The following is a 12,546-nucleotide window of genomic DNA, read 5'->3' as shown; positions in this document are numbered from 1 at the left end:
TCTCTCTCTCTTTCCCTCTCTGCCTCTCCTCTCTCTGTGTAACTCTGACCTTCAAATAAATAAATAAATCTTTAAAAGAAAAGAAACATATTACAGAATTAAAATGAAGCAGAAGAAAGGAACTGAAGTTAGAAAACAAGAGGAACTGGGGCCGACACTGTGGCGCATTGGGTTAAAGCCCTGGCCTGAAGCGCCAGCATCCCATGTGGGTACTGGTTCTGGTCCTGGCTGCTTCTCTTCTGATCAGCTCTCTGTTGTGACCTGGGAAAGCAGTAGAAGATGGCCCAAGTCCTTGGGCCCCTGCACCCACGTGGGAGACCTGGAGGAAGCTCCTGGCTCCTGGTTTTGGATCGGTGCCACTGTAGCCATTGTAGCCATCTGGGGAGTCTCGACCTCTCTCTGTAACTCTGTCTTTCAAATAAATTAAATAAATATGAAAGAAAGAAAGAAAGAAAGAAAGAAAGAAAGAAAGAAAGAAAGAAAGAAAGAGGAAGGAAGGAAGGAAGGAAGGAAGGAAGGAAGGAAGGAAGGAGAGAGAGAGAGAGAGAGAGAGAGAGAGAGAGAAAGAAAGAAAGAAAGAAAGAAAGAAAGAAAGAAAGAAAGAAAGAAAACAAGAGGAACCATGGATGTTTCCTGGAATATTTAGCTTGAGTCACTGGGTGGATGATGGGCATATTAAATGTGTAAGATCCAAATAGAACTGTAAAATCTAGAAACACAATTGTTGGTCTGCATTGTGGCTCAAGTTAAGGTACCGCCTGGGACACCAGCATTCCATATGGGTGCTACTTTGATTCTGAGGCGCTCCACTAATGCACCTGGGAAGGCAAGCGAAGAGGATTAAAGCAACTAAGACCCTGCCACTCATGTGGTGGACCCAGATAGAGTTATAGTCTCCTGGATTTGACCTGGCCCAGCCCCACCTATTGCCGCCATTTGGGGAGTGAACTCACAAATGGAAGATCTCCTTCTGTCTCTCCCTCTCTGTCCGCAACTCTGCTTTTCGAATAAATGAATAAGTCTTTAAAGAAAGAAACACATATGTATGTATAACTGACTGGTGAGTATCATAAAACATACTAAAGTGTGGATGTCCATAAAGTCAAGGGAATTATGATTATAGACTAACACTTTCATATTTTCATGTTTGCTCTAATAACAAGTGTATCAAAGCAGCTACTCCAATGCTGAGAATTTCTAGCCCAGTGTCATTCAGATAAATGGATCTTAGTTTATAGTCTAGATGAGTAAGATAGTAGTGAAGGATTTAGCACCTCTTTAATCCAAACATTATTAGACTGACCCAAAAACAGTCAATATCACTGAAGAATGCAAGAAGATTCATTCCTGGCTTTATATTGAATTTGGGAACTTTAACAAAAGTGTTCCTGGGGGCATCTGCCTGCTGCGCTGGCATCCCATATGGACACTGGTTTGAGTCCCTGCTATTCTTCTTCCAATCCAGCTCTCTGCTATGGCCTGGGAAAGCAGCAGAATGGCCCAAGTGCTTGGGCCCCTGCACCCACGTGGGAGACACAGAAGAAGCTCCTGGCTCCTGGCTTTGGATCAGTCCAGTCCTGCTGTCGCGGCCATTTGGAGAGTGAACCAGCGGATGGAAGTCGTTTCTCTTTGTCCCTCCCTCTGTCTGTCTGTAACTCTACCTCTCAAATAAATAAATAAATCTCTTTTGTTAAAAAGTGTTCCTGGTTTCTATGCAATTTTCATATTTCTGCCTTGATCTTTCTCTCTGTTCCAACAGTGAAGCCAATAGTCAGGCAACTTCTGGATGGGTCACCAAGATATATGGCTATGCCAGGTTCTTCCTGCTTTTGAGCACTGTGCTTCAGGCATCAGTGTCTTATCATGGTCACATCTGTCACCATCCTGATTACCCCCTTTGAAAACTCATCAGTATTTCACTTATTGATTTATCTATTTTCTGATATTTGAACTGATGTGATTATATTTAGAATGACTTGAAAGCAGGCATACTACTATTCACTTCTTAGCCTGTAAAAACTCTCAAGAGACCCTATTCTCCCTGGTATGGGATATTTATTTTAATTTAGAAAAATCAAGAGTGTGAAATGTCTAATCTCTCCCCCAGGTGAATAACACTATCTTTTATTTGCACAAATTTATTTGTAATATATAATTACTCAAGTGGAAAAATATAGAGTTCTGTTGAAAAAATATGTAGATAAACTGATTTAAATGTAGAATTATCTTCATGCAACTATTATAAAATGAACAGGGTTAACCTAATTTTATATTTTTAAATGTCTGCAGTTTTCATTTTAAGTGTGTAGTTTTTATTTGGCTGTTTAAATCTTTCATATTGTTTTAAAAGAAATTTTACATATCATTTGATTTTTTTTCAGTTAGAGATATCAGCTAAAAAATGAGAAATAGCTTTTACCCTATTTGTCGCTCCCCCTCTTCACGGAGGAACGACACAGGACCCTGCGTTGTTCTTTTGCCTGCTCGGCCCTCCCCGGGTTTGCTGCTGGTTCTTCCCAGGTTGGCTACCGACCCTTCCACCTCCGTGGAAGGGCGGTTCCCCCTGCCACTTTCCCCACTTCCGCGGGGGAGCGGCACACCGCCGGCCAGCTCTCTCGGGGGCTGCACAGGTGTTCCTCTTAGATGTTCCCGGTGCATGTTGTCTCTCTGCTCCTTTATAGTCCTCTTCCACCAATCCCAACTCTGCTACCCACATGCCGAGTACGCTGCTCTCCTCCAATCAGGAGCAGGTCCTGCTGTTTATTGGTTGAACTGGAGGCAGCTGTGTAGAAGCTGTTTCCTCCTCTCCCAGCACCATATTGTGGAGAGCAGATGCATAGAATAAGTCTTAATTCGAGTAACAGTCTAGTCCGAGTTGCTCCCCACACCTATTTATTTTACTTTCTTCTCCCAAATAAATTTGATTTCATTAAAAAACATGTCTACAGTTGAATTCTTCTTGTTAGGAGAGATGTTAGAAAACCTTTTCCTCCTCACTGAAAGCTTGATCCGGTAGGCCCATGGGTTATGACTCTGCGGTAGTCTGTTTCCTCTTTCCTGAAGTTTGATCCATGATAGAAAAATATCCTTCTTCTATACAAACCTCCCAAAGTGATCTTTAGATGGCTACTGCCTCTCATCTCTCTGCATCCTCTAAGTCACAATAAAACAAAATGCAAGACATGAATACAATAGGGAAACACAGTGAAACAGGAACCCAGAAGGCATCCTTCTCAGGGAAGCTCAATGTTGTGACTTTTTGATGGTAAATTACTCTCTGGTTAATACTGAACTCAGATATAGTTATAGGAAAATGAAGGTTGGGTGGCTAGTAAGCTTCGTACATATGTCTATTAGTATGGCAAGTGTCATTTCAGAAGATTCTATGCACTATCCCCCAAGAGAAATGAATTTGATTTTCCTGTTGGTGCCATATTTAAATATTTTAATTGCAAGGTCTAAAAAAGGCAAAGATTGTCTTGCTGAGGGCTAAATGGATAAACTATGGATTCCTAAGCCTGTTATTTTATTTTTTTTATTTTTTGCAGGGTTTCAGGATGTCTTCAACGTCACGATGGCATGTTGTAAAGTTCTTAAAACATTCTCAAATTAGTACTCATATTAGGAATATGTGGATGGGACTTTCCCAAAATGTAGGCACAGTTACTGCTCACTCCAACTTCAAGAACATTAGAGTTCAGTAAACGTAAATAATGATAGAATTCGGGACAGCACTGTGGCATAGCAGGTAAAGCCACTGCCTGCAGCGCCAGCATCCCATATGGGCACCAGTTTGAGACCTGGCTGCTCCACTTCTGATCCAGCTCTCTGCTATGGCCTGGGAAAGCAGTGGAAAATGGCCCAAGTCCTTGGGCCCCTGCACCCGAATGGGAGACCTGGAATAAGCTCCTGACTACTGGCTTCAGATCAGCACAGCTCCAGCCCTTGCAGGCATCTGGGGAGTAAACTAACATATGGAAGACCTCTCTCTACCTCTCTCTCTCTCTCTGCCTCTAGCTCTCTGTAACTCTGCCTTTCAAATGAATAAATAAATCTTTTTTAAAAAATTTTAAAAATTTAAAAAAATAATGATAGAATTCTTGGTTCATTTGGTTACCAATTTCTACCATTAAAAAACCTAAAAATTAGTTTTAATTCTTATTTCAATCTAGTAATCTAGTATGAAGTACAGATTAGGATTCAAAATGAAACAAACTATATCATACCATTATTATTATATCAAAGAGTACAAGTAATTTTTTAGAAAGATGTTTAGTTCTTGTAATAAAATCCTGCAAAGTAATCCAGGCACTAATGCATGATCTGTCAGACTTTTTAACATGAAAATGTCCTTTTTGTTTTTGTTCCCTCCACAAATCAAGATACTGTACCCCCAGTCATATCTAATTGCTTTAATAAAAATGTCCCCATTGTTGAGAAAGACTTTATGTTGAGGTACTTTCACGCATGGTGTTCACATATAAAGTGGTAAGCTTCAACTAATGTAAGCCTATCTATTTTTGTCTCTGATAAGTGTTACCTGAAGTTCATTTATGTGTTTAGGAACAAGGTGACAAAATTGTGGTATACTCTTTATAAATCTTACATACAGTATGGCAGCTCATGAGTCATTCTTATAAGTGGTGTAGACTTTATTGTCTTACATGACTTATGCTTATAGCCATTCATAAATCACACAGAGCCACCACAGGAATTTTAGTGTTTAGCCATAATAAAAGAATGACTTTCACAGATTTCACAGATTGTCTCTATCAAGCCTAAATGAGGTGGAAGAAGGAACAGGTTTCCTTCAACACAAATAATTGGCTTCAGCTTGATGCCATTTAATCGTGAGTATTTCCATAGGATAAATTAAAAAGAAAATTTTGTTTTATATTTACTCCAAGTCTGGGAGATTTGGTCTCTGAAGAACTTTGAAAAAGTTCCCCTAGGGTTTGGTGTTATAAGCTTTAGTTTAGAGAAAGTAAATAACCATCACTTATGAGATTCCATGAGGATTTAGTATAGTGTTAGTTCAGTTCCAGCAAGGGTTTTTCAATTCATTTGTCCAGTAAAATTTTAAATAAATATGGGTATACTTTGCATAAAACATAAACAAAGTTAAAATTTCAAAATAACAAATGGAGAAAATATTAGAAACACATTCATTATTTGATTTATTCACATTTAAAAATCATTTAACAGAAAAACTGAATTTTATAATATGCATATTTCTACAAATGTAATAATGTAAAAGATAACCTCACATTTATGAAAAGAATATTATTATGCAGTTCACAGAAACACAAGCAGAAATAAAGCAACACAGAGGTCTTCACAATTAAAGAATTGAATATTAAAAGATATTTTACCTATGAGATTAACAAATATGTGAAAGTATGAACATATGCCAAAAAGAGTCCAAATATGCAAAAATTTGTAAAGATATTTTGTAATATCTACCCACATTTTAAACTCATACTATTGGGGCCAGCACTGTGGCATAGCGGATGAAGCTGCCACTTGCAGTGCCAGCATCCCATATGGGTGCCGGTTCAGGTCCCAGATGCTCCACTTCCAATCCAGCTCTCTGCTATGGCCTGGGAAAGCAATAGAAGATAGCCCCAGTCCTTGGGACCCTGCACCCACGTGGGAGACCCAGAAGAAGCTCCTGGCTTCAGATCGGAGCAGCTCAGGCCTTTGCAGCCAACTGGGGAATAAGCCAGTGAATGGAAGACTTTCTTTCTCTCTCTCTCTCTCTCTCTCTCTCTCTCTCTCTGCTTCTCCTTCTCTCTGTGTGTAACTCTGATTTTCAAGTAAATAAATATAAATCTTAAAAAAACTCATACTATTTGATTCAGCTAATTCCACTCTAAGAATCTTTTTGACCAATGTCACTTTTAAGAGGTCGAAAGGAAAGATATTTACTTTCATTACAGCTTGTTTATAGCAATTAGAAATGAAATAAACTACAATGTCCGTTAGTAAGTAAATGAGAGGAATTCAAATTATTATGGTACATATACATTATGGTTACTGTAATATTGAAATAAATTGTATCTCTATTCGCTTGTTAAAAGTAAATTAGATCTACAAGTACTGATAGGAAACATCATGAAAACATGTTAAGTGAAAAAGCCAATATGCATAGGTATTGGATTAATATTACCTTATTTGTTTCAAATGATACAAATACATACAAATATAGATACCCTATATTAAGATTTAAAAGTGAGGTTTGAAGGGCCAGCACTGTGGCATAGCAGGGGAAGCCACCGCCTGTGATACTGACATCTCATATGGAAGCTGGTAGAGTCCTGGCAGCTCCATTTCTGATCTGGTTCCCTACTAATGTATCTGGGAAAGCTGCAGAAGATGACTCAAGTACTTGGGCCCATGCATCCACTTGGAAGACCCAGAAGAAGCTCCTGGATTCGGATTTGCCCAGCTTCTGGCCTTTGTAGCCATTTTGGGAGTGAACCAGCAGATGGAAGATCTCTCTCTCTCTCTCTCTCTTCCTGTGTAATTCTACCATTCAAATAAATAAATAAATAAATCTTTTTTTAAAAAATTAGATTTGAGAGAGAGAGTGTGATATTTTTACTTTTTAGTTTGAAGCTATCATATTTTGTGAAATGTTTGCTTTGTTCATATTAAGTATTGACATTTTGGGAACTTGGAATGATTAAAGGGAGAAGTGGAAAACAGTGAAGTAACATTTTGTGAGCATTTATATCTCAGTATTTCACAATTTTCTGTACGTGTGTCTCTACTCTCTACTTTACAATTTTTCAACAGTACTTTGAGGTAAATATCAATTTACTCACTTCATAAATTAGTAAAGTAAGCTCAGAGATTTTATTTTTTCACAGATATTGCACAGTTAATGTTTATGAGAGTAAACATTGAACAAGAGTAATAACAACAATGACAATAACAAACACTAACTTATGGCACCAAGTTAGTTCAAATATATGTGTTTGTAATTCATATAATGATCAAACTTCCATTTATAATTGGTGAAACTGGCTACAAAGAGGTTGCACAATTTATAAAAGTAACAGGGCTTCAATCTGAGCATAGTTCAGTCTACTTCCAGACATTGATCATTTCCCTTGCTTTGTATCATTTCTAATATCCATATGCCTGAAAGGAGACACAGGAAACCAGGAAATGGATTAGAAGACCTTGAAATAGTTCATGTAAGAGGTTATTAGAAAAATAACAGAAAATTGGATAGAAGGTTTAGGAGGTTAAAATTGATAAGATATGGTGAGCATTATGAACCGAACATTTTAGTCCAAGTAGCAGGAAAAAACAAGCATGACCATGAAATCTCTAGGTGATGAGTGATTGTGATTGCCAAAATATAAGTTATAAAGAAGAATAGTTTGTAAAATGACCAAGTAATTTTTGTATATATCCACTTTCTGATATATGTGCTGCAGCCAGGTAGGAAGACACTTAAGCAATGCAATGCTTGGATTTAATGCTTCTTTCTATTATTGTTACCACCCAGATCATCTCAAAATATATTTAATTCCTCTTAATTCTCTAATTTCTCTATATCAACAAGCACTAGAATAAAAAGTAAATAAAATCACCATTTCTCTTTTATCTATTTTCCATTTCTATTTGTATCACATTCCTTAGTTATGGAGATCCATATTTCTTGCCTGTAATATTTCAATATCATCTGAATTCAAATATTATAACAAATTTCTCTTCCCTTTATCAATTAAACTCTTTCTAGAATAAATTTCCTAAAGGAACTTTAAATTCTTTCTAGAAGAACGTTAAACTCTTTCTAGAATAAAGTTCCTAAAGGACAGTATATGTCTTGAGAAAACAAACAAACAAAAAAGAATAGTAAAAAAACACTAAATGCCTCTAATACCCACAAAATAAATTCAAACTCAAAGCTTATCATAACCCGAAACCAAATTTTCTTTCCAATTTTCTTTTATATTATTTTATCTCAAAATCATCCAACTCAGATTCCTGCTTAATCTTTTGAAAATTCACTCCAAACTTTTATACCTTTTTGTTTTGAATAATGCATTCATTCATTTCTTTAGTCAGCAACCATTTTAAAGCAACTATTATGATGGCAGAGACAGAAAATCATACAGATATTCAAGCCATAAAGCAAGCAAAGCTTTACAGAAGTTAGTTTTTGAGAAATAAGTCTCTAAGAGATATGAAAATTGATCTGTTTGATTTACTCAATAGGAGATTGCTACAAGATACCATGGAGAATCATGTTAGGAGAGGGCACAAGGTCATGAGTATGATTTTACACATGTTGAGATAAAATTGCTTTTGATATATAAAAGAGGAAATCCAAATTGGAATTTGGATCTAGAAATTTAGTTCTCCATGCTGAAATATAAATTTGTAGCTCATGTGAATGTAGTTTGTAAAGAAATCCATGGACATATTTATAAATGAGATTCACTAATGAAAAACATACAGATTCATTAAGGAGACCCTACAAAGGAAATGGAACTCCAGATTTTAATAAAAGAGGATAAGTTAGATAAGCCTAGAAAAGACTCGGGTTTGTAGCAGTTGAAGTAGGAGAGAAACAGGGTACATGATTTTTAATGAAACTGAGAAAATAAATAAAATTTCAATGATTCCAGGAGAGAGACTTACAGTACTCAATGCTGAAGGTTAAGTAAAATAAGTACAAACATTTTCAATAGAATTTAGGCACTTCAAAAACAATGATGATTTGACTGAGAACTGTTTTTAGTAGGATAATGAGACAGATGCCAAAATGAGTGGCATGATTAAATGGAGTCACCAAGAATGGGCACAAGATATTTGGCTAAAAGAAAAGAGAGACAGCATCATAATTTAATAGGAGTACAGGTTGAAGGTTTTAAGGGATGCTTACAATTTGAAATGCATAACTATATTTGGAGTGAGATGTTAAATAATGGATAGGAAAGAGAGAATAACTGCAATATAAGGTTTTTGTACTATGTTTGGCAATAATTCTAGCAAATGCACAATGAAATTTAGTTATATAATGATTATTATTGTTCAAGAACCAGTAAACCAAAATCATTGTTTAAAACACTATATCTTTCAATAAAACTTTCAAACAGACTATTAATGTGGGATGATTGTAAAGTAGTATCTTTAAGTGGGATCTTTCCTCACCTTAGACTTTATTTCATTGGATTCCTTTCAAAGTATTAAAGCTTTAAAAGTTTAATACTTATATCAACTTTTATAAATAACCGTGTATGTGGAATTTTTTTAGAAAGATGAATGCAATATGAAATAAAACATTTGATATCTCAATTTCAAGCAACATTTTAATACACTTTGTTCTAATACACACTTGAAACTTGTTTCAGGCCAGCCTTGTAACACAGAGGCTTAAACCGCTGCCTTCACTCCTGACATCCCATATGAGCTCTGGTTCGAGTCCTGGCTGCTCCATTTCTCATCCAGATTACTGTTAATTCACCTGAGAAAGCAGCAGATGATGACACATGTGCATGGACCTTTATATAGCATGTGGGAGACCCAGATGAATTCCAGTCTTCTAACTTCTGCCTGGTCCAGCTCCCACTATTGTGGCAATCTGGGGAGTAAACCAGTGGGAGGAAGATTCTCTCTCTCTCTCTCTCTCTCTCTCTCTCGTCTCTCATTCTCTCTATAACTCTACCTTTCAAATAAGCAAACCGTTTTAAAAGAATTTGATTACCATTATTTATTTACATATCCGTCATTTCCAAAGACAAATATTACTGCCCATAGAAATACAATGCACACCAAAGCACTAGAAATTATTCTATTCTAAGGAAATTTAAAAAGTAAACTGGGAGACGCCTGGCTTTAGGAGGGCATCTGGGTCATGTGGCTGCCCTTGAGTGTATGATAAAAAGCTCACGAGTGCGATCAATGTCATGGACATACAGTTTCTTCATTCTGAGGTTCTGTTTGCTGTTGCTCAGAACCACTGGCTTCACATCTATGACAACCAGGGCGTTGAGCTCCATTGCTGTGTCCAAGTAATGCAGCTTGAGTTCCCGCCCTTCCACTTCCTCCTGGCCACAGCTTCAGAGATGGGGTTTCTGACCTACCTGGATGTGTTGGTGGGGAAGACTGTGGCTGCTTTGAATGCTCAGGCTGGATGGCTTGGTGTCATGACTCAGGACACATTCAATACCATCATCCGTCTCAGATATAGTAATAGTTCCACGTCTTTATAGAGTTAAGCCACAAAGGAGCTACTGTTGAAGATTCTCTGTCACTGTGGTGGTATCCAGGCCATGGCAATAGTTTCTACAGGCATATACTTTGCCACTTCCAGTCTATGCTACCAGCTGGAGATCACTGACTTGTGAGGGACATTCCACCTCTGAGTGATCTAACCCTGCACCCAGGGAGCCGGGCACCTGACCCACTGCCAGCATAGACCGCTGGTTGGTTGCAGGAATGGGCAACATTGTCTATACATATTTGGTCAGGGCCTGCAGCGCCATCCTGCTTTCCATAGGGCAGCCTTACTTCACCCACCAGCTCTCAGGACATATCTATGGCCTTCAGTTCTGTCCCTTTGGGAGTTAGGGCGTCACTAGCATGCCGCTCCCTAGAGCTGCTGAGCCCAACTTTGATGGTCTGGAGAGTAACCCGTATAGGAGCTGGAAGCAGCACTGGGAGGTGGGGTAAAGGCCTTGCTGGAGAATGCACCTGTAGAGCTCATTTATCAGGATCCATGACCCCTAGCAGAGGTTGATATCATCTATTTGAAGCAGGAAAAGGAGCAGTGGAGACAGGCTGAGCTATGACCAAAAGACCAAGGCTCTCTTCCAGTCAAAGGCAAAGCAGAAGGGCCACACTCCACAGCAACCTTGGTAAAGAGGAAGCAGAAAGTCATATACAAGAAGCATAGGGACAAGGTTCAGCAGAAACTTCAGTAGCAGCAGAAGCAGAAAGAGCAGAAGCAAGAGAAAGCCAAGCCAATTGGGCCCGGCTGTCTGCCCTGGACAGATTTGTGCACTGACCCAGGCTCCAGTATGGTTGGGAACCACAATCTCTCACCAAGATCACTTGAAGGGAAATGACTGTTCTTTGCAATGAAGAAGGGACAATGTATGCCCTTCTTCTACTGACTCCTGGGGTGGTTATTATTAAAAAGGAAAGTAATTTGGGGACTGAGGGAGAAAAGGAACTAGAGGTAGGTATTGTTGTGCAGTGGGTTAAGCCACCTCTTATGATGTTGGCATCCCATATCAGAGTGCTTGTTCAAATCCTCGCTACTCCACTTTCCAATCCAGCTCCCTGCAAATGCCCCTGGGAAGGCAGCAGAGGAAGGATCCAGGTGCTAGAGCCCTTGTCACCTAAGTGAAAACAGGATGGAGGTCTTGGATCCTAGCTTCAGCCTCTCTCTCTAAAACCTGCTTGTTGTGGGCATTTGGGAGTGAACCAGTGATTGGAAGATAGATTATCTCTCTCTCTACCCCCCCCATTCCTTGTGCATATATATTTTTCTGATAATGTGCCTGTAAAAGCAACAGATGATGGTCCAAGTACTTGGGTCATTGTCACCCATGTTGGAAACCTAGATAGAGTTCCAGGCTCCTGGCTTTGTCCTGGCACAGCCCCAGTTGTTGCGGGCATTTGGGGAGTGAATCATGGATGGAAGATTCTCTCTCTCTCTCTCTCTCCTTCTCTCTCTCCCTCTGTCCTTCCTTCTCTCTCTGTAACTCTTCTTTTCAAGTAAATAAATAAAATCTTTTAAAAATTGTTTTAATTTGTGCAGTGTATTAGAGTAGATTGCTTCAGGTCTGCCTTCCTCCTTACAGTTTGTTCACCATAACCTATGAGGCATCTGCCTTCTGATGGCACAATTTTCAATGATGGTAAGTGGAAGTGACCTCAGAGAAGAAAGAATAGTGCAATAAGCATATTTTTCGTTCATAATCAAAGTATATTTAAATAAAAGTTGCCAGAGAAGGTTTAGGGTAAATTGTACAGGACAGAAAAGTAAATTGACTAAAGGCAAATATTTGTTTTTGCCAGGGGCCAACACTACTCTTGGAAATAATATGATTTGACAATATTATGTTTTCTCCATTGTCTTTATATTACATGCATTTTTTTGACAGCCAGAGTGGACAGTGAGAGAGAGAGACAGAGAGAAAGGTCTTCCTTTGCCGTTGGTTCACCCTCCAATGGCCACTGCAGCCAGCGCGCTGCGGCTGGCGCACCGCGCTGATCTGATGGCAGGAGCCAGGTACTTATCCTGGTCTCCCATGGGGTGCAGGGCCCAAGTACTTGGGCCATCCTCCGCTGCACTCCCTGGTGACAGCAGAGAACTGGCCTGGAAGAGGGGCAACCAGGACAGAATCTGGCGCTCCAACCGGGACTAGAACCCGGGGTGCTGGTGCCGCAGGTGGAGGATTAGCCAAGTGAGCCATGGCACTGGCCGTTGAACTCTTTACTTAGTATAGAGTTGATTTTCTGTGTGTAAAGTTAATCAAAAATGAATCTTAGTGGAGAATGAGACTGGGAATGGGAGGG

The 12,546-nt window shown here is 39.0% G+C and overlaps 1 pseudogene; it reads left to right on the top strand.

Annotated features, from left to right (window-relative positions):
* The window catches only part of LOC103351967 (WD repeat-containing protein 46-like), a 78,913-nt pseudogene extending 67,887 nt beyond the window's left edge, over window positions 1-11,026 (top strand).
* The last annotated feature ends 1,520 nt before the right edge of the window (window positions 11,027-12,546 follow it).

Source organism: Oryctolagus cuniculus, chromosome X (assembly GCF_051225735.1).
Source record: "Oryctolagus cuniculus isolate XC-2025 breed Fujian yellow rabbit chromosome X, ASM5122573v1, whole genome shotgun sequence".
Taxonomy (NCBI): Eukaryota; Metazoa; Chordata; class Mammalia; order Lagomorpha; family Leporidae; genus Oryctolagus; species Oryctolagus cuniculus.
This window is presented reverse-complemented; position numbering and strand designations above follow the sequence as displayed.